At 29.4% G+C, this 23,437-nt stretch overlaps 2 pseudogenes across 1 annotated transcript in view; both read left to right on the top strand.

The window, feature by feature from the left end:
• Positions 1–23,437, top strand: part of LOC149568103 (oligopeptide transporter 4-like) — a 115,479-nt pseudogene that overhangs the window by 81,596 nt on the left and 10,446 nt on the right. The window lies entirely within an intron of this gene.
• LOC149568104 (uncharacterized) lies at positions 15,488–16,339 on the top strand (annotated as a pseudogene).

Genomic DNA, 23,437 nt, shown 5'->3' with positions numbered 1-23,437 from the left:
TTAGTTTAAATATATGAAAGCTTAAACATATATTTTAATATTAAATTAATAATTATATTTTATATAAAAAACATACTAAAGGAAATAACCACACACAAAAAAGTTCAATTCTAAAAGATATATAAATTATTATTAAGTTTTTATAAACTATGTATTAAAAGTAAATAGTTATACTCTATTTCTTATTTATTACGTTATATTTATTCATTAACATCAAATTTATATGTATTACATCTATTTATTATTTATAAATGTACATATTAAATAATATAGACATTATTTCATAATTAAAAATTAATTTATTTTATGATCTGATAGGATGGCTCATATTTTGTTGTTAAGTTCTTGTGCTATATTATTATATCTTTGAGCATTCAAGCCTAAGAATAAGAGGCCAAAGTCCCCAATATGGCACTAAGTACTTAATATCATACTACGATCAATACATATGCTTTAGACAAATTTGAACCTTGTACATTGACAACTTGAATTATGTGTACTAAGGAAAGATATTCATACCAATATTTGAATTATAGAACTTGAAGAAGTGATGAAGCATTTGGAGTATCACATTATATGTTTAAGCATACCATGTATGCTACTAGAGAACCATAAGTAGTTGGTATATTTTATTTTGACTATTCATTTTATTAAGAAAAATAATTATATTTAACTCTCTCTCTATCTCTCTCTCTCATACACACACACACACAAACTTATGTTGGTATCGCTCTATCTTACTATTTTATCTCTCTTCCTCTTCCTCCTATATATTATCTATCATTTTTTCCTCTGCATATATCTTTATGTTGTTATTTTCTATACTAATATTTATCTCTATATAATGATTAAAAATAGTGTGACTTCCATTTGATAATCAAGATGAGAATAATACATAGTTGGGGACTTTGGCCTCTTATTATTGGGTTTAAATGCCCAAACATATAATAATATAATACAAGAACTTAACAACAAAATATAAGCCATCCGTTCAAATCACAACTACATTTCTAGGACAAGAATTTAACAACAAATTATGAGCCATCCTATTAGATCACAAGTGCATTTCTAGGCAAAAATCAATGCATTCACAATGTTAATTTAGAACTATTTAACCTTATTCTCACTCATCTACACCTCTATAACCATTATGCGTTAGGCAGAAACTATGATGCATTGCATCTCTTGTTGGTATTGCATTCGTTATTGTAGCAAAAATAATTTTTATCTATAAGGACAAGTTCTTATTGATCAATACAAGAAAAGAGTAGACACTACAGACATGGGAAAGCCAGATTGTAGTAGAAGGCCTTTGACAAACTATAGCTTAGTGTGTAGGAGATGGATGGTAATAAATTGGTTCAATTGGATTCACACAACCTTAATTTCATTTGGTTCAATTGAATTCACACAACCTTTATGTTAAAGTGATTTATTGCTTGATGTACCAATGGCATCTATAATGATGTTAGGAACTTGCACGGTAGCAGTTAACTACTACAATTGAGAACCACTGAAATTGCTTATTGATTTAAAAACTGTTTTCAAAGAACAACTTCTATATAATCTACATCTTTTTGTTTTCTTTGTTGTTATTTAAACACAATGTTGTTATGTAAGGAGTGTTAGAATAAGAGTTTTAGTTAGCAATCTATAACACCTAGTTTGCTAACAACTATTCCACACTATTGTCAATCATGTAATATATTTAGTATTTTGTAAGAAGAAAATTGAAAACTCTTCATTGTTACAATTGTAAATTGCAATATACTAATGAATAAAATAATTTATTATTTCATATTTCAATCATCCACTCTATTTTTTTATTTTAAAATTATATTATGTATATTCATATGACATCAAAAAATTAAAGAAAATCTCAATTTCTTAAAAATAAAGTAAAATAGATGATACATCAGAAATTTTTCTGGAATTTTGATTGTGTTTGAATTTTTTGGCATCAATGTTTCATCATCAGGATGAAGAGTGCAGGAGAATAGAAAAATAGATGATGGTTTCTTCCATGATTACTTTATTTAGATGCCTTTATGCATAATTAGAAGATAAAACTACTTTTATCATTACAACGTTATTGTTAGAAACATTAATCTTCCCTTGGATGTATTTAATTGGATATTCCAAGGATCCCTAAATGTAGTTTGTCCTATTGTACACATGTGGAGGACATGTCACTATTTGTCCTTTATTACACATGTGAGGACAACTCATTTTTATAATTCCTTTATTAAGGAATTTAGTTTATCCTCCTTAAGAGGATTGTGACACTTTGCACACACCTATTATGAATGTGGCATTCATAGAAATGGGAGTTACACATGCAACTCCTTTCTCATCTCTTTAAAAGAGATGCTCCTCCTTCTTTCTTCTTTACACATCAATTTGATGTTATTGTATTGAGCTATTTTGCTCCAACACTCTCACTCTCTCTTCTCTAGGCATTTGCCTTCATTCATAATACTCGCAAGGGTTTTTCTTTGCTTTCCCCTTATAAATCCTTGTCTCCATTGTTGAACTCTTGGTGTATGCTCTTGGATTTTTCTTATCTCATGGTAACATTGTTTCACACTTAACTTACTTGGATTATTTCTCGTTCCTTGCTCTACCTTTCCATTTCTTTCATGGTATCTGAGCTTAGTTACTAATCCTCATTTTAAGTTTTGTGTTGAAGGTTGTCATTCATTGGAGCACACCTTATTTGGAGATGTTATTGAGAGAAGAAGTGTTGTGGTTGTTTGCTCATTCTAACATCTTGTATGTGCAGTTTTTTTTTGTATTTTTTACCATTGTTGACTAACTCTCTTTGGAAGACTTGCCGCCAAAAGGTTTTCCTATCAATATTTCAATTTTTTTTGCTCTTGTTTTGGAAGGCTTGCCGCCAAAACAAGGAGCATCTCTCACATAGCACTCATTTATTGTGCAATTTTTAATTTTAAATATTCTATATATTTATTCTAGTGTATGTGAAAGAGTAGCATTTAATGTGTAATCTTATAGATTAATTATCATCATTTAATTAAAAATATTGTAGGTTATACCTAACTAATCTTAAAGTTTTTATTTATTCACTAGATTAGTTAAATTCTATTCATTTTTTTTTGAAATTTCAATACATTCTTATCTATATATTTTTTGAATTTTAATTTTCCCCATTTTTTAAAGTCTAAAATTCTTCCCAAGGCAGTTGCCAAGAAGGCCCCTACAGCTGCCAAACTTGCTGCCAAACCCCACTACTGCAAAGCTGGCCATCGCCAAGGCAAAAATTATCAGAGCCAACACGCCATAAGGAAACGACCATCGCCAAGGCAAAAATCTATGAAATCCTTTGAAGGAAGCCTTCACTAGTGAGCTTCGGGCCTTCTCTGCCTGCCATTAACGAGCAGGCAGGACATTCATCGGCAGGCTCAGCTCGAAGGGATTACTCCTGCTAATATCGACGACTGTTCTCATCCTGCCTAGATCTTTTTTCTTCTATGCGGCCATTACTTTGCCCTTGCCATATATATCTTTGCTTGAACTTGAGTTGTTAGGTTCTCTCTTGGAAGCCATCGTCTCTGTGAGGTATCCCTAAACAAAACCCTCTGGTTAAATAGAATAACTTCAATACGGCAACTTTTGACCTATTTTCAAAAATTTGGTACCATAAAAATTTCATCCAACCCTGGTCAAGATTCTTCAGCTCGTAATTTCGCCGCAGACCTGCTCTTAAAACCTCTGGCCTTTGCCCTCTGCTCAGAACCCCAATTAGACATTTTTTGTTTTGCATCTTTTTTTCCCTCTTCAAACGTTTCATATTTCAGACATTTTTATTAGTGCATCATTCAAAGGCATTTTTTTTTTTCTTTAGTTTCTTTGTTTGAGGAATATCTTTTATCATTATTATTCCTTCTTTGGGCTATCAGAGGTGTTTTAGCTGCAGACGCCCAGGCTATTGCATGTTGTTTTTTTTTAACTCTTTAGTTATTTTAATATTTTGATTAAATTTTTTTAATATATATTGTTGTGTATTTTTTAAGTTTTTTGCATAATCTTTTGTTCAATCAATTTTTTTTACTTTCTTCATTAAGGAAGTTTTTTTAAAGTGGTCTCATTGTAGCATTATAAAATCAATTTATATCTTCCTCAGTTAACCTCTTATAATTTTTTAAAAAATCATTATAGTTAATTATATTTCTTTGTTTTTTTACGTTTTTATCATTTAGTCCTTCTTACGCTTCTGCATTATTCTTTTGTTTCAGATTAATAATTTTTCTAGATTAATAATTTTCATTATTAATTTTTCCCTTTCTAACATCTGCTTGCATGATTTTATCATTCTGTTTCAGCTTATATTATTTTTTTTCACGTCTTATGTTGCAAGATTGTATCATTATTCTTTCAGACACTTAATCATAGTTCTCTTAGCAAGGCTTAACTTAATTAATTCCCGTTAATCTTTTTAAGTCATATTTCTATTAGGGGGGACATTTTTTTTCCATAAAGATGTCAACCTTAATTCCAGAAATAAAACTTAATCATACTAATTATCATTCTTGGAAAACTCACATTTCGTTCATTTTTTGTTTTAAGCGCTTGTTCGAGATAGCCACTGATCCTTCTGTTGAACCTGGTTCAATGGCTACTCAAGATGAAAAAGATACTTGGAAACTTAAAAATGAAGAATCTTTAGGATTAATTGGTATTTCCATTATTCTAGATTTATATGTGTTAATTGCACACTGTTCTAAAGCTCATGATGCCTGGTCAATTTTGCAAACCAAGTATGACAGTGGAGATGAATACCGCAAGATACAATTGCAGGATCAACTTGAAGATCTCAGGTATACATATTTTAAGAGTATGGATGAATTTCTGTTAAAATTTCATTCTATTAAAAGCCAAATTATTGCTTTAGGTGTTCAATTAGATGACATTCGTTTAATTCATCTTATTCTTAAAAAGTGTCTTCCTAGACAGTTTCAACAGTTTATAACTAATGTTCATGCACATCTTGCTATTCCTACTTTAACTACTCAGTTAACTTATGTTATTTTTCAAAATTTATTAAGATAGGAAGAAGCTAAGCTAATTCAGTTTGGTACCCTTAAATCAACTGAACATGCATTTATGTCTCGCAATTCAAATAATAATAATTTTCGTTCAAATAATAATAATAACAAACACTATAATAATAATTCTAACAATTTTCACAATAAATCTCATGCGAAATCTAACAATAATAACAATCACCATAACAATCATCATAATAACAATCGTAATAATAATAATCAAAGGAATCATTCTAATTCCAAACTTCATTGTTCTTATTGTGGCAAAGATGGTCATGTTGTCAATAACTATTTTAAAAAGAAAAATGATAAAAAACCTATGAACAACAGTAACCATAATAAAAAATCAAATCATAAAAAAGGAAACTACACTGGTTCTAATTCTCGTCATGCTTTTACTTGTAGCTTTAATCTTTGTAGACCTTTAGAATGGATTGTTGATAGTGGTGCATCACAACATGTAACTTCTCATAAAGAAATTTTTGATTCTCTGCAACTTGATATTGCTAACATTCCTATTCAATTAGCTAATAATCAGACTTGTAAAGTTGAAGGTTTAGGTGATGTAACTATACCTAATGGTAAATTGCATGATGTATTGTATGTACCTGATCTGAAAACTAATTTGCTTTCTGTTTCACAGTTATGTCAGGACTATAAAGTTGAATTCTATAAAGATACATGTTATGTCATAGATCCTCAAACTAAACAAGTGATTGCTCATGCTAAAATGGATAATGCCAATTTATTTAAATTCCATGAATTTGCTAGTTCACGATATTCTTTACATACTTCTATTGATTTCAATATATGGCATGAAAGACTTGGCCATTTAAATTCAGATTATATTACTTTAATGCAAAAAAGCAATATGGTTGATGGCTTGCCTCACATTATTCCTTCTAAGATTGCTTGTACTGGTTGTCTAAGTGGTAAAATGCATAGGGAGCCCTTTCCAAGTGGTAAATCATGGTGGGCAACTCATAAGTTGCATCTTGTCCATAGTGAACTTTTGGGCCCCATGGAGAATAACTCCATCCAAGGTTCTCGGTATGCACTTACCTTTGTTGATGATTTTTCTAGATGAACTTGGATCTATTTTTTGCATAGCAAGGATCAAGTTCTTGATATATTCATTGAATTTTAGTTATATCTTGAAAGGCAATCTGGTTTTAAACTTAAAATTCTCAAAACTGATAATGGAAAGGAATATGTGAATAATGCCTTTCATTCTTATTTGAAATCATGTGGAATTAAACACGAGCTTGCTATTCTTTATACACCACAGAAAAATGGTGTGGCGGAAAGAAAGCATCGAACCATTGTTGAAATGGCTAGATGTATGCTAGATGCTAAGAATCGACATTATAAATTTTGGGCTGAAGCCATGTTTTGTGCAACTTATATTCTTAATAGGACTCCTACCAAAGCTCTCAAGGATATTACTCCAGAAGAGGCTTGGTCTGGTAGGAAACCTGATTTACATCATTTATGGATATTTGGATCTGTTGCTTATGTTCACAATCCTAAACAGAAAAGGCATAAATTAGATGCTAAGTCTTCTCCTTATATGTTTGTGTCATGCCCAAACTATGAGGGCAAAAACACAGACAATCTTTTTTTTTTTTTTAAAATTATAGTGATTAGAGTGCTCAAAGTTTTAATCTGATTCCTGCAAGAGAAGTAAAGGTTCACTACAATGCATCTTAAGTTTAAAACTCTAGTGGAGGAATACATCGTTAAGATTGATATCGATCATAAGATACGTTATTTTATTAGCTTACAATAATATGAAACAATTATTTAAATGATAATGTAAATGTATTTGAGATTTAGATTAATTGAAAGGTATCTAAATCAAAAACAACTATAAATCTCTTTGACAAATATTGATTAGTAATCTAACTGATATTGTAAAGTCACTTTTAAGAAAAATGATTAACTAAAATTAAAACTGAATATATTTATCTAAAATTTATTAACTTTACACATTTCAACTATCTAACCTTACTAAATTTAAATTTCATTTACTAACAACTAACTAAATCTAATACGTACTAACTAAATATAAATCAATAATACATTAAAAAATAGTTTTAAAAAAAAAACATATTAGAAGAGAACTATAGTTCCACAAGTTGAATGACGATAGAACCTATAACTTACCACGATACACAATTTATAACAAAATTAAACTTATCCTTTAAATTCTAATAAAATCACCATTCAATTAACGCCAAATTAAAACTATAATTGCTACTAAACTATATTAAAATATATATCTATTAAAAAATACTAACTAATTAAAACCTAAACTATATACATTTAATATTAATTTGATACTAAACTAACTTAATCTAATATAAAAACAACTAAATTAACCTCTACAAAGTTAAACAAAACTAGATTAAAATAAGAACTAATTTTAATGACTAATACTAAACTGAGTATTACTAAATTAAATATATATATTAAAACTTAAACAAAAGACTTGCATAAGTTAAGGCTAACAAAAAAAAGATTAAGAAATTAATTTAACTTAAATTAGACTAACTTAAAAACTTAAATACTTTAAACTAATATAACTATACTTACAAAACCTACAATAGAAAAGCTAAAACAAACTTCCATAACCTAAATTAATTAATTATTTAAATAAGTTTTAAACTAACTACTAACACCTACATCTAACCTATGCTAACTCTCCCTCACATCTTACCCTACTCCCATAACTTATATCTAACCCAACCACATACCTAACCGCCCCCACAAAACTCTCCTCCCAACCAAGCTTGGTGCGATCCTCAACTTCCTTCCTTGTCAAATCGACCCCCTCCTTTCCCATCTGCACTTCCCAAGCGCTGCCATCAAGGACAGTGCTCTGCCCAATGTGCGTAGACCTTTCCTAAGGTGGGGATCAAGGTAAAAAAAGAGGGAGGAAAGGAATAAAAAAAAGAATGTTTGAAAACTTAAATGTCAACCAAACACAAGGTAAAAGAAGACCATCGATTTCCAAGAAAGCTTTCCCCTTGCACAAAGCTGAGATGGTGACAGGGTGACGTCACCCAACATGAATACCATTTGACAATTTTAAAACAAAAGTCTTATCAAGCCCTATACAAGGAGCTACACCCAAAAAGGGTAGAAAGAAATGACATTAATTACATAAAGTTATATAGGTAGATGGGATATTTAGAAATTTTAGGCTATATAGTATTTTATATAATGATTTAAATTATAAATGTATAATTTTTTAAAAAATGATATTTATTCTTTGATGATATTTAAAATATAAAGGAATCTCAAAAGATTCTCTGTCACCCAAAAGGATTTAAATTTGGTCTCTCATGCAAAAGGCAGAGAGTTTTACTCTCTTGCAACTCTTTTTTTTTTTGATGAAATTTTCTAAGTATAGAATTTTCAAGGCAAGCATAAATATATATATTTAAGGTGTATTTTTTTTTGATATATTAAAAACATTAATACCAAAATCATTTGATCTCCTATAAGCCTTAAATTGGAATAATTCGACCTTTGTCAATAATTTCTTTTAAATGAAAATCCATAAAGCCTAATTACAACCTTAACATACCAAGAATATGAATTATCCATTTTATTCAATAATGCAATACTTGTTTGATTCAAAAATCATGAAAGCTGAATCTACATGCATGATCATAATTTTCATTTTCCACATACAAGAAAACTTGAAAATTTGCCAAGTTAAATCAACATCAAATCCATCATATTTTTGATATGCATCCATCTAAATTTAAATCGCGATTAAATCACATGATAACCAAAATATACTTAAACACCAATTTTTTTATTGGCAAACCTGATTCAAAGGCTCAGCCGGGAAAGAACTAGGAAGAAAACCCGGCTTTGTTGCCATTTACAACAAAGTTTAAAATACATATTTACATAGGATATCAATCTCAAATTTCAGCAATTTAATCGAATTTTCTTCATGACCCTCATCAAGGGATTTATAATGCTTTCTGCAACACATTTTTAGAACTATGGAGGGAACAGAATTTGATCGGGTGACAACCAAGCATAACCAAGAGACAATCAAACATACATATTCATACATGGTTTACACAATAGGATTCACAATGAATCAAAACTAGGGAAAGGTGGATTCTTCCAACCAGGAGAAGTCAAGCACAACACCAACAGATGCCCAATCGGGGCTATAAACCAAGAACTTCCGTTCTTCCATTTCAACATACCAAAATCATACAAGGTTTGTGCTGACAGGTAGGGGCCCATAACACCCTACCCTTTCTCCCTCTTCTCATCCTGAGAAGAGACTCTACACTGGTTGGAGTCTGACTAAACAAACCTTTCCCAAAATTGGTCACTTATGCCCTCTCCAAGGGTGAGTAATACCAAAACACCCATGCAAGAAAAATCTCAAAATTGCAAACATAAACATGAAAGGAAATCATCCAAAAATAACATGGTTTTCAAAGCTTCCCAACATACCCACAAACATACAAACATTGAAACAACAACAAGGTATCATAAGCATGAAACAAGAATAAAATCTAAACAAGGGAGATGAGAAATCCAACCTTCACAAAGAGGTAATGGCAATGAACAAGTTGAGTAGAGTTTCCCTTTCCTTGCTTCAACCTTCAAGAACTCCTCTCTAAATGTAGAGATTGGGTAGCAACCTCCACTAGTCCAAGAAAGGGCTCTAAAATAAACCTCCAACTCAACCACCAAAAGGAATCAATAAATACACCCACCCACTTACAATTCTAGAAACTCCTAACTCAACCCACACTATGGTTAAACACTAAGTGGAGGTGAGGTGAGGTAACTCAAGATAACCATTTGCAATTTTCGCATAAAGGTATAATGAGACTTTTTGAGTGATCTCCAAAGTCAACAAAAGGGGCTTAGGGGTTGGAAAAGACCCCCAACCCATACCCATACCCCTCGGGTATAATTATTTCATGTTTTAAAGACTTAGGAATAGGTTTAGAGCCACACAAAGGCTAGGAAAAAAATTAGGACCAACTAACAACTCTTAAAAAATAGATAAGCACTAATCCGGATTAAGGGTGACTAAACTTGATTAAGGCTCAATTAGCAAACTGACACTAAATTAAACTGACTTAGTTCCATGGGTTACACAACTAAACCTAAATAGCATACAAAAGAACATAACCAATTTACGAGTGTCAAGCGACACTAACAGAACATAAATACGAACACTAACATTTACTAATCATAGAAAGATACATACATACATCTCACAATACAATATGTGAATCACGAACAACAAGGTTTCCAAAATTAGCACACAGAGATTAGTTTTGTTCCTTCGTAGGGTTCCTTGGCTAAAATATTTGCACACTCATTGCACACATCAGTAGTCCCGAAAAATCACATGTACATATATGTATACGTATCAGAAATCCACATAAATTGAAACATGCATCAATAAGGGTTTCTTCATCCTGCTTAATTCTTAACCATTTAAAATCCCTTAAATCAAAGTCTCAATTCTACATTACTGATTTCATCAACATACATATATATGAAACATTAAATGACAATCATCAAATATATCTGAAAGTAACATCACACAACATGAAATAATAAAGTATGTTCTAAGCATCAGATAATGTTTCAACATCTCGAGTTGTGAGTATCAAAATGATAAAGTAACAACTAAGGCCACGAAGGGTCGGGGTGAGGCCTCACAGTTTGTATGTTATGATGAAAACACTAAGGGTTATCGTGTTTATGATTCCACTACTAACAAAGTTCAAGTTGCTAGAGATGTTTGTATTGCAAAAAATGGAGTCCATGACTGTTCTACTACACATGATCCAGAATTCAGTGGCACTAAAATTGTGCTGGTGGAGGACCAACCTCCTTCTCTTAACCCTACTCCTCCTCTTAACCATACAACTCAAGCACCACCTATTATTTCTGCTTCTACAAGTAATGATTTTCAAGTAGCTACTAATGATGCTTTTATTGATAATGATTCTTCCTCTAGTGATGATTCCGTTGCAACTAAACGTAAACCTAAATGGGCTCGGAACTTAATCAATGAAAGTGATGACTACATTTCTAGATTTGGTGGAATTAAACATAGAAGGATCAATCCCTTAAATCAAAGTCTCAATCCTACATTACCGATTTCATCAACATACATATATATGAAACATTAAATGACAATCATCAAATATATCTAAAAGTAACATCACACAACATGAAATAATAAAGTATGTTCTAAGCATTAGATAATGTCTCGACATCTCAAGTCGTGAGTATCAAAATGATAAAGTAACAACTAAGGCCACGAAGGGTCGGGGTGAGGCCTCACAGTTTGTATGTTATGATGAAAACACTAAGGGTTATCGTGTTTATGATTCCACTACTAACAAAGTTCAAGTTGCTAGAGATGTTTGTATTGCAGAAAATGGAGTCCATGACTGTTCTACTACACATGATCCAAAATTCAGTGGCACTAAAATTGTGCTAGTGGAGGACCAACCTCCTTCTCTTAACCCTACTCCTCCTCTTAACCATACAACTCAAGCACCACCTATTATTTCTACTTCTACAAGTAATGATTTTCAAGTAGCTACTAATGATGCTTTTATTGATAATGATTCTTCCTCTAGTGATGATTCCGTTGCAACTAAACGTAAACCTAAATGGGCTCAGAACTTAATCAATGAAAGTGATGACTACATTTCTAGATTTGGTGGAATTAAACAGAGGAGGATTAATTATTGTAATTATGCTTTGATGACTACTATTATGAATTCTAATGATCCTAAGTCTTTTGATCAAGCTAACTCTCAACCTCATTGGCAAAAGGCCATGCAAGAGGAATATGACTCTTTAATTGCTAATCAAACTTGGGACTTAGTCAAGTTACCTCATGGCAAGAATACAGTTTCATGTAAATGGTTATACAAAACAAAATTGAATGCTAATAATGAAATTAGTAAATTTAAGGCTAGATTAGTTGCTAGAGGTTTTTCACAAATTGAAGGATTAGATTATAATGAAACTTTTGCTCTTGTTGCTAAAATGCCTACTATTAAATTAGTTCTTGCTTTAGCATCCAAAATGAATTGGCCTATTCACCAAATGGATGCTAAAAGTTCCTTCTTAAATGGTGATTTACATGAAGAAATTTATATGGCTCAACCTCCTGGATTTGTTAAGAAAGGTAGTCAAAATCTGGTTTGCAAATTGAAAAAATCTATTTATGGTCTTAAACAATCACCTAGAGAATGGTATTCTAAAATTAATTCTTTCTTTCTTTCTCAAGGTTTTTCTAGAAGTAAGAATGATCCTAATTTGTATATTAAACATACTGAAGATCATATTATCATTGTTATTGTTTATGTTGATGATCTAATTCTCACTTCTAGTTCAGATGCTTTGATTTCTGATATTAAGTTTCAACTTAAACAGAAATTTCAAATGACTGATTTAGGTATTTTACATTACTTCTTAGGTATGCAAATTTGCCAAAATCCTAAGGTTATCTTTCTTTCTCAAAGCAAGTATGCTCATGATCTTTTAGAAAAATTTAAGATGAATGATTCTAACCATGTTTCAATTCCATGTGAATTAGGAACTAAATTAATGGCTGATATGAATACTCCTTTTGTTGATGAAACTTTGTATAGGCAATTGGTAGGAAGTTTAAATTATTTAACTCTTACTAGACCTGATATTGCTTATAGTGTTGGTTTGGTTTCTAGATTTATGTCTAAACCTCAACAAACTCACTTTAAAGTTGCTAAAAGAATCTTAAGGTACATTAAAGGAACTATTAATATGGGATTATTCTATGATTCCAATTCTGAAGTTATTTTACATGGCTATACTGATTCCAATCTAGGTGGAGATCCCAATGATGGGAAATCCACTTGTGGCTATTGTTTCTTCGTTGGTTCAAGTGCAATTTCTTGGAAAAGTAAAAAAGAACACTCTATTTCCCTTTTCTCAACTGAAGCTGAATACAAAGGTTGTACCAATGCAGCTAAAGAAGCTTTATGGCTTAGAAGACTTCTTGAAGATTTGGGTCTACCTCAACAAGCACCTACCCCACTACATTGTGATAATCAAAGTGCTATTGCCTTGGCAAAGAATCCAGTTTTTCATGCAAGGATTAAACATATTTAACTTCAACATCACTTCATTCAAGAACAAGTTGAAGACAAGCAAGTTACTCTTCTTTATTGTAAAGGTGAACACCAAGTGGCAGATATTTTGACAAAACCACTTTCTAAAGAGAGATTTCAATTTCATTGTAAAAATTTGGGTTTACAACCCTTTGATGTAAACTCCCCAAGTAAAGATTAAGGGGGGATGTTAGAAACATTAATATTCATTTGGATGTATTTAATTGGGATATTCCAAGGATCCCTAAATGTAGTTTGTCCTATTGTACACATGTGGAGGACATGTCACTATTTGTCCTTTATTACACATGTGAGGACAACTCATTTTTATAATTCCTTTATTAAGGAATTTAGTTTATCCTCCTTAAGAGGATTGTGACACTTTGCACACACCTATTATGAATGTGACATTCATAGAAATGGGAGTTACACATGCAACTCCTTTCTCATCTCTTTAAAAGAGATGCTCCTCCTCCTTTCTTCTTTACACATCAATTTGATGTTATTGTATTGAGCTATTTTGCTCCAACACTCTCACTCTCTCTTCTCTAGGCATTTGCCTTCATTCATAATACTCACAAGGGGTTTTCTTTGCTTTCCCCTTATAAATCCTTGTCTCCATTGTTGAACTCTTGGTGTATGCTCTTGGATTTTGCTTATCTCATGGTAACATTGTTTCACACTTAACTTACTTGGATTATTTCTCGTTCCTTGCTCTACCTTTCCATTTCTTTCAATTATAGACCCATCATACCAACATTGTGTTGATTTAACTCTAATTTATTTAATAATTTTTTTTAGAGAAACCACGATCTAAATCAAGTTTAAAGAAATCTTCATACATAATTGATTGATACAATGTAAAGCAATTTTTATTATTATAACATCATAAACTTGTCCTACCAATACTAGGTATGCTAATTGAGCTATAATTTATTGGAAACATATTAACAAAAGTAGAAAAATTATTTTTTAAGCAAGTTTATTTTGTATTATTTGATATAACTTGTTCCTAAAACTTCATGTAATGCATAAGTTCAAATTATACTTCTATACATATCCATAACTAATAAATATGTCTTTTTAATATAATTTCAATATGTTATATCTTTGTATTTGAATTTCTAATTTTTTAAAAACTTTGTTTTTTTAATAAAAGTAGTTTAATTATTACTATTATTTTACTTTTATAAAAAAATAATTTAAAAAAATAAATAAATTATATTTTATAATAATGTTTGTAATATGTATAATTGATAAGTGTTACAATTTTTAAATTGTATTATTTATTATTATTAATATTTTTTATTTAAACAATTTATCATTTAGTTTAAATACATTTAAAACTTAAATATATATTTTAATATTAAATTAATAATTATATTTTATATGAAAAAAATACTAAAGAAATAACCACAAAATATAAATAATTCAATTCTAAAAGATATATAAATTATTATTAGGTTTTTATAAACTATGTATTAAAATTAAATAGTTATATTTTATTTCTTATTTATTACATCATATTTATTCATCAACATCAAATTTATATGTATTACATCTATTTATTATTTACAAATGTACATATTAAATTATATAGATATTATTTCATAATTAAAAATTACTTAATTTTATGAAAAATTTAGAAATACAAAACATTAAATAGTAAATTTTATCTCTCTTCCTCTTCCTCCTCTATATTATCTATTGTGTTATATTATTATATCTTTAGGCATTTAAGCCCAAGAATAAGAGGCCAAAGTCCCCAATATGGCACTAAGTACTTAATATCATACTACGATCAATACATATGTTTTAGAAAAATTTGCACCTTCTACATTGACAACTTAAAAAATGTGCAATGAGGAAAGATATCCATACAAATATTTGAATTATAAAACTTGAAAAAGTGATGAAGCATTTGGAGTATCACATTATATGTTTAAGCATGCCATCCATGCTACTAGACAACCATAAGTAGTTGGAATAACTCCCCCAACTATGTATTATTCCTTTCTTGATTATCAAATGGTTCAACTCACACTATTTTTAATTATTAGCACTAGACAAAAACTAGGCTAGAGATATAGATAGAGATAAATAACAATATACAACAATAACAACATAAACATATAGGCAGAGGAAAAAAATGATAGATAATATAGAGGAGGAAGAGGAAGAGAGATACAATTGACTATTTAATCTTTTGTATTTCCAAAATTTTCATAAAAATAATTAAATTTAATGATGCATGGCATATACAATTCTAACTAATTTTCAGAAGCTAGAAAAAGAAGATGAGCATATATCATCATCTGATCGAAAAAATCTAATTCAGAACCCTCAACATTTCAATCCCCTCCCACGAAATGTTCTGAGGATACCTACAATCTCCCATATCAATCACATTCACCCTATGCCTGTGGAGGCATGCATAGCGACCCAAACAAGATCATGTTGGGATTCTCCCCACCTGAAAATTATAGGCCCATTAGAGCACCCGCCCTCTTGACACTCCCCAATATGTAGGCTATTATATTTGCCAAGCCGTAAAAGTTCCACCTTAATCATCTCCCTATGCCTTTAAAGTCTCGATTAAAAGAATCTCAAGTCCTGCAAAAATAGAACAATACTTTTGATTCTGGGAAAACCTTCCTAGGGTTTGTAGTTTTGCTTAGTGAAGCGATACATGGGCACAAAATCTCAGATCACTGCTCAGAATCCCAGGCCATGAAGACCATCATCGGAATACTAGATGAAATGTCAGGTTGGGTCGATGAAATACCACCCATTCAACAACCTATTTGGTATGGTAACCCTGCATATAGGGCATGGCATGACAAAATGGAATGAGGAGGGTTTTCTTTCATGGTTAGGGTTTTGGGTCAAGATCTTCGTGAGGCATCTGTTGAATTTTTTCCTTATTTTGCCAATAGCTTTGGAAATTCATTGCAAATTGATTATGACACAGGCCATGAAACAAATTTTGCGGCCTGCCTATTTTGTCTGGCTAGGTTGGGAATTTTGAAAGAAAACGATTATCAAGCTTTTGTTGCCAGGGTATTTGTGAAGTATTTGGATCTTATGATATGGCACTAAGTACTTAATATCATACTACAATCAATACATATGCTTTACACAAATTTGCACCTTCTACATTGACAACTTAAATTATGTACAACAAGGAAAAATATCCATACCAATATTTGAATTATAGAACTTGAAAAAGTGATGAAGCATTTGGAGTATCACATTATATGTTTAAGCATACCATGAATGCTACTAGACAACCATAAGTAGTTGGAATAACTCCCCCAACTATGTATTATTCTCATCTTGATTATCAAATGAAACTCACACTATTTTGAATCATTAGCACTAGACAAAAACTAGGATAAAGATATAGATAGAGATAAACAATAGTATACAACAATAACAACATAAACATATATGTAGAGGAAAAAATGATAGATAATATAGAGGAGCAAGAGGAAGAGAGATAAAATAGTAAGATAGAGTGATACCAACATAAGTTGTGTGTGAGAGAGAGAATTAAATATAATTATTTTTCTTAATAAAACAAACAGTCAAAATAAAATCACAGTTATAATAAAAAATTAAAATATATTATATTTTAATTAATGAAACTAAGAATTTAATTTTTATATTAAAACTCACATTTCTATAAGAAAAAATGAAATGTATTGAAATATAAAAATATTTTATAAGTAAAACTAATTGTTTAATTTTACACAATTAGAGAAGGTTTACTATTTCCAAATTTTTCATAAAATTAAGTAATTTTTAATTATGAAATAATATCTATATAATTTAATATGTACATTTGTAAATAATAAATAGATGTAATACATATAAATTTGATGTTGATGAATAAATATGATATAATAAATAAGAAATAAAATATAACTATTTAATTTAATTTTTAAAATTTTTTTTTGCTCAGTAAACGACCTAAGCCTTGATTGATTTTATTAATACAAAATAATTACAAAGAGTTCCCCCATTTTGACAGGCACAAGTAGGAAAGAACGAGGAAAGTAAACCTCCTATCTTGCCTGGGACCTTAGTCCTATATTATACATTAATAAAAGGGGCATACCCCAGTGTTAATTTAAAATGGATAAGCCGATCAATACATAATTCATCCAAATAATCTCTAGATTGGATGGGGAGATCATTATTTGTCTAAATTCACCAACAACAACAAAAGTTAAAGGTTAATGAGAAAATTAAAACTAACTATAATATGCTGCCAAGGGAATTATTATCAACAGATACATTCTATGTTAAAATAGTTTAATAAGCTTAATATTTTGATTCAGTTGTTGTTTTAATTATTTTTAATTATTATTCTTTAATCTATCTTAGCTTAATTATTTTGATATATACTTGAATAGATTTTACTGATGTTTAAGTTATAATGATGGGAGTGTATTTGAGAATGTACAACATTATTCATTCAAAGAGTGGCTTTCTACATATTAAAGGAATAATATTAAATTTTTTAAAGAGTTAGCAGGATCCTAGATGAACGCAAATTGAAAACCCATAGATATTGTCAGAGACGTCACTTCGTATCTCTCATAAGGATTTTAGATGTGATTATTGGGGTGAAATCTGAATTACTTCATGCGCTAGTTAAGGGGGTATATCAATCATAAATTTCTAAATAGTTGACAACTAAACAACATTTTACAAACAGGAGGCAGATTTAAAACTAAACACACTTTCCATTATATATATTAATAATATGAATAGTAAGCATCATCTTCTGTCTCATTTAAAAAGAAACTGACAAAAGGTAGTAAACAACAGATTTGCCCAATTTAGTAGTATGGACAAATTATCTATAGAGGCACTCAAGCTTAAAATAGAGTGCTACTAGTCAAAATATGGCTCATGTTAATATGCCAAATTACCCATGTTGTGATTTAGTCAAAATTTTTCAATACCATTGTAATTTCCAAAGCTTCATGTATAGAACTTGCCTTTGATCTTGGGGGAAATTCATAAGAAGACCTTCCCTTGCTGGTTTTGTCATAATTTGGAAGATAGAACTCCACATTTTCCATTTCATTGAAATCCACTTTTGGATGGATATATGCATCATATGCCTTCAGATAATCAATTAACCAATCCCTTCCTAGGATATAACTATTTAATTTTAATACATAGTTTGTAAAAACCTAATAATAATTTATATATCTTTTAGAATTTAATTATTTCTATTTTGTGGTTTAATTCTTTAGTATGTTTTTTGATATAAAATATAATTATTAATTGAATATTAAAATATATATTTAAGTTTTAAATGTATTTAAACTAAATGATAAATTGTTTAAATAAAAAATAATAATAATAATAAATAATATAATTTAAAAATTGTAACACTTATCAATTATACATATTACAAGCACTATTATAAAATATAATTAAAAAATAATATTGTTTAATTTATTTTTATAAAAGTAAAATAATAGTAATAATTTAACTACTTTTATTAAAAAAGCAAAGTTAAAAAAAATAAAAATTCAAATACAAAGATATAACATATTGAAATTAGTTAAAAATAAATTCTTAGTTTCATTAATTAAAATATAATATATTTTAATTTTTCATTATAACCATGATTTTATTTTAAAATAATTATATTTAATTCCTCCCCCCCCCTCTCTCTCTCACACACACAACTAACTTATGTTGGTATCGCTCTATCTTACTATTTTATCTCTCTTCCTCTTCCTCCTATATATTATCTATCATTTTTTTTCTCTGCATATATGTTTATGTTGTTATTGCTCTATATTGCTATTTATCTCTATCTAATGATGAAAAATAGTGTGACTTAATATCATAACTTGTAATCATTAAACTAAGCCTCGAGTATTTTCCTTTATATAACACTATGTATTATTCTCATCTTGATTATCAAATGGAAGTCACACTATTTTTAATCATTAGATATAGATAAATAGTAGTATAGAACAATAAAAACATAAACATTTATGTAGAGGAAAAAATGATAGATAATATATAGGAGGAAGAGGAAGAGAGATAAAATAGTAAGATAGAGCGATACCAACATAAGTTTTGTGTGTGTGAAGTATACATTATGAGTTCTACTATGTGGTTCAAGTTGTGTTTTTAGGAGTCTAAGTAATCTACTATATTGTTATGAAGGTTATTGTCATGCCTCTGTTCTGGCATTAAAACTGACAGAGGAATTGTCTTAGGAAACTATGATTTCACAATTTTTTCTCCTAATGTCAATAGTGAATTGACAACAGTTCATGATTACCATAATAGATCATAGGGAAACAAGATTGCTGCACATATATATCATACAACAAACACCTAATGAATTGATCATCTCCCCTTTATTTAACAACAATCCCCTCTAAATCGAACAGGATATTAGTTAAACTTAACAATAATGAGTTATGTTATCATTTTCATCGGTTATAGAAAAAATACAACAATTACTTTGGAGGCTTAGTTAAGCCCAAGAATTATTCTACGATTTACTAGGTATATATATATATATATATATATAATGTGATAGTCCAAATGCTTCATCACTTCTTCAAGTTCTATAATTCAAGTATTAGTATGGAAATCTTTCCTAATTGCACATAATTTAAGTTGTCAATGTAGAAGGTGCAAATTTGTCTAAAGCATATGTATTGATAATAGCATTTGGACTATCACATTATATGTTTAAGCATACCATGCATGCTACTAGACAACCATAAGTAGTTGGAATAACTCCCCCAACTATGTATTATTCTCATCTTCATTGCTCATATTTTGTCGTTAAATTCTTGTCCTAAAAATATGCTTGTGATTTGATAGGATGGCCCATATTTTGTTGTTAAGCTCTCGTGCTATATTATTACATCTTTGGGCATTTAAGCCCAAGAATAAGAGGCCAAAGTCCCCAATATGGCACTAAGTACTTAATATCATACTAGGATCAATAGATATGCTTTAGACAAATTTGCACCTTCTACCTTAACAACTTAAATTATGTGCAATGAGGAAAGATATCCATACCAATATTTGAATTATAGAACTTGAAGAAGTGATGGAGCATTTGGAGTATCACATTATATGTTTAAGCATACCATATAGCATATTGAAATTATATTAAAAAGACATGTGTGTGTGTGTGTGTGTGTGTGTGTGTGTAATTTGAACTTATGCATTACATGAAGTTTTAGGAACAAGTTATATCAAATAGTAAAAAATAAACATCAATGTAAAACTAATAATAAATATATTTAAAATAAGAAATTAAAAATATTTAATAGATTGTGATAATTAATATTGATTAGACATGTTGTGTGAGGTGGAAGATAAAATGATTGAAAAAATAAAATCTTATCAACTTGTCACAAATGTGGAAAAGATAAAGTCACAGTTAATACATTCATTAATGCAAGATGAAGTTGTTAGAAAAAATTTGTATTTTTTGTTGAAGAAAATTAATTTTCTCCCCCACCAAAAATAGTATGGACCAATAGAATGGATGAAAAATGTGATTAATAAAATAATAAAAAATTAGAAAAAGATATAAACATTTGAAATCTCATATAATCTTTTAAATTCTTGGATTTGATTGGTTAGTGTTAATGTCATATGTGGATTGACATGAATGCATAAGTATTCCTACCAGTTGTTAAATTCTCATCCTAGAAATGCACTTGTGATATGATAGGATGGCTCATATTTTGTTGTTAAATTCTCGTGCTATATTATTATATCTTTGAGCATTTAAGCCCAAGAATAAGAGGCCAAAGTCCCCAATATGACACTAAGTACGTAATATCATACTACGATCAATAGATATGCTTTAGAAAAATTTGCACCTTTAACAACTTAAATTATCTACAATGAGGAAATATATCCATACCAATATTTGAATTATAGAACTTGAAGAAGTGATGGAGAATTCAGAGTATCACATTATATGTTTAAGCATACCATGCATGCTACTAGACAACCATAAGTAGTTGGAATAACTCCCCTAACTATGTATTATCCTCATCTTGATTATCAAATGGAACTCACACTATTTTTAAACATTAGCACTAGACAAAAACTATGATAGAGATATAGATAGAGATAAATAATAGTATACAACAAAAATAACATAAACATATATGTAGAGGAAAAAATGATAGATAATATAGAGGAGGAAGAGGAAGAGAGATAAAATAGTAAGATAGATTGATACCAACATAAGTTGTGTGTGTGTGAGAGAGAGAATTAAATATAATTATTTTTCTTAATAAAACAAATAATCAAAATAAAATAATGGTTATAATAAAGAATTAAAATATATTATATTTTAATTAATGAAACTAAGAATTTAATTTTTATATTAAAACTCACATTTCTATAAGAACAAATGAAATGTATTGAAATATAAAAATATTTTATAAGTAAAACTAATTGTTTAATTTTACACAATTAGACAAGGTTTACAATTTAATGTTTTATATTTCCAAAATTTTCATAAAATTAAGTAATTTTTAATTATGAAATAATATCTATATAATTTAATATGTACATTTGTAAATAATAAATAGATATAATACATATACATTTGATGTTGATGAATAAGTAGATGTAATAAATAAGAAATAAAATATAACTATTTAATTTTAATACATAATTTATAAAAATCTAATAATAATTTATATATCTTTTAGAATTGAATTATTTCTATTTTGTGGTTATTTCTTTGGTATGTTTTTTGATATAAAATATAATTGTTAATTTAATATTAAAATATATATTTAAGTTTTAAATGTATTTAAACTAAATGATAAATTGTTTAAATAAAAAATATTAATAATAATAAATAATATAATTTAAAAATTGTAACACTTATCAATTATACATATTACAAACACTATTATAAAATATAATTAAAAAATAATATTGTTTAATTTATGTTTATAAAAGTAAAATAATAGTAATAATTTAACTACTTTTTTTTTTTTTTTGATTGGTAAATGGCCAAGGCCATGATAAATTTTATTAATTTAAAAAGAGTTACAAAATCTTACTTTGTTCAAATGGGCACTAGTAGGAAAAAATGGAGAAGAAAACCTCAAGTCTAGCCTAGGACAGAAGTCCTATATTATTACATATCATGAAAGGGGCATACTCCAATGACCTAATTACTAGTTTATAATAATTACATTGCGATCAATGCAAGGGTACACCTTTTACAATTTATTTCATCCGTTCTCCACAGAGATGCTACTATGTAAAAGAGGTCCAAATTCGTTTAATCTTGTCTCCATAGAGATACTGCTATATACAAGAGGACCATTCTTGACCACATCCTGCAACAATACAGATCTACCAAACAAAGAAGCTATCCAGCTAGCTAAACACCACAGGGTGTTAGAGTACCAATAAAAGGCTCTAAAAACAATCCTAACAAATAATTGCTATAATTGGATCTGAAACTAACAAAAACAGAAGTCTCAAAGGAACCAAAATGCTGCCAAATTTAGAAATGATATTAGAAGAACTATTAACTATTCTATCCATACTACACCTATCAATGACATAAGGCAGACCAAAACATCTGGCTTAACCACATACTATGTTAGCATATCAATATCATAGAATTTTGATGTCTGACCCATAGAAGATTTCAATTTAAACCATACTCTCCTACACCAAGTTATTTAAGCACGTAATCATCCTTCAAATATTACCTTCTTCTGTATATTCAAATCAAGAGCATAGATAATAATGTGCATAGTCAAACCAAGGCAAGGATAAAGATATAACCAAAAAAATAGGATGGATCTAATCCTGCCAACCCTTCAAGCTGCTCCTTTCTTCAACATTCCATACTAAAATTACAGGGATACCAACCAAAAATGTAACCACAGGAAAATACCAATCCATCCAAAGATAATAATAATGATTTACAATAATCTGGTGAATTAGAAATGACATAAAGCTAATTTTTTAGGGATCCTAAAACCTGGCAATGACTCTAGAAGCTTACAGAAAAGGGCCAGGCCTAAAATTGTAAAGCAATAAATAGGGCATCAAGAAGATACCCATCTTTGTAATGCTTCGAAAGGATTCCTCCTAATCGTTTTGAAATAGAGTATTGCCAAAGCTTTCAAATCCTTTACTTGGCTG

The sequence above is a fragment of the Cupressus sempervirens genome, chromosome 3, assembly GCF_028749045.1.
Source record: "Cupressus sempervirens isolate cs-2001-9-10 chromosome 3, ASM2874904v1, whole genome shotgun sequence".
In the NCBI taxonomy this organism is placed as follows: domain Eukaryota; kingdom Viridiplantae; phylum Streptophyta; class Pinopsida; order Cupressales; family Cupressaceae; genus Cupressus; species Cupressus sempervirens.
Note: the sequence above shows the minus strand (reverse complement) of the source record. Positions and strands in the feature narration are given on the sequence as shown.